Source organism: Apaloderma vittatum, unplaced genomic scaffold (genome assembly GCF_000703405.1).
Source record: "Apaloderma vittatum isolate BGI_N311 unplaced genomic scaffold, ASM70340v1 scaffold7786, whole genome shotgun sequence".
Taxonomy (NCBI): domain Eukaryota; kingdom Metazoa; phylum Chordata; class Aves; order Trogoniformes; family Trogonidae; genus Apaloderma; species Apaloderma vittatum.
Genome location: NW_009719941.1, coordinates 9,124 through 10,466, shown reverse-complemented (window position 1 = coordinate 10,466; position 1,343 = coordinate 9,124).

Genomic DNA, 1,343 nt, shown 5'->3' with positions numbered 1-1,343 from the left:
GCAGGGCATGGTGCGGGTGCCACGTCCCGCTGCGGGCATCGCATCCCGGCACAGCACCATCCCTGTTAGGGGTTTACCCTGGGTCCAGGTCCAAAATAGATGCTGCTGAGTGTTGAAGACGGAGATACAGAGTTTTGGGGATGCTCCTTTAGCTCTCACCTGGTCTGGGGCAAAAGCAGTGCTCACCCAGCATTGCCTGTGAGGTTCCCATGTTTCGCAGGTGTGGGGCAGAGCTTGGGACACCATCCCCTGTGCTGCCCACTTGCCTCTGCACCACACTGGCTCGGGCAGGGGTCAACTGAGGATGCTGCGGGGATGCTGAGCAGAGCCAGGTGGGCTGGTTTGGACACTGGGGGTAGCACAGGGCTGTGGAGAAAGGACCATCCTTGCAATAAAAGTGATGAGCCATGGAGACATCTAGCAATGACCCTAATGAGAGCTCCCAGCCTGGCTTCAGCCCCCCCAGGTCCTTCCTCTCTCTGCAGCCACATTTTTCATGTGTAACTTGTGGCAGCTGGTCCCGACTTGGGGCTCCTGAGATTTGCATGAAACATGCAGCTATGGGCAAGGGAGTAACACCTATGCATACAGCCCTGTGCACTGTGGGACCATGCTGCAGGAGTCTGGTGTAAAAATGTGGGCTTTACATGTGGGCAACTATCCCTGAAGGCTGAGGATGGGCGCTGGGGCAGCCAGAGATGTCCTGGGCTACCTCTTAGTAATCCTTGCCAGCCCTGCTGCCACAGGGAGCGATGCAAGAGGAACATAGATCAAGATGTCACATAAAAAATTAACTGGTGGTGGCCTGCACCAGCTCTTGTTTATGTTTACGAGGGAAAAGGAAAAAACACCTGGGGTGTGACAAAAAATGGCAGAATGTTTATTCGGTGGGCAAGGATCGCCCAGCAAGCTGGAGGCCCCGGACCTGTGAGATAAACACGGAACCCAGCTGCGTTTCCCCGCTGTGATGAGGACAAGATGTGGGAAAGGTGCCAAGACTGAGAGCAAAGAATTAATCTTCCTCAGGCAGCACCTACATCCTGCCATGGCCAACCCATCCCGGCACAGCTCCGGTCCCGCTGGCTGCTTGGCACACACTGGCATTGATTTCCAAGGGCCGCACTGCGGGGTAAGGGAACGTGCTCTTCTGCAAAAGGAAAAAATTGTTATTCTTGATTTTATGGAAACAAGGTGACAGCTCTTAGCCCAGTGCAGCTGCAAATGTTTCTGCCCAGGATTTTACAACCCCCTTAGCATGGTTTCTCCTCCTTATCACGCGTGTCTCCTCTCCAGCACGGCTCCTGCAAGACAGGCTCGGCAGACACGTGTGCAGCTTCAGGAGC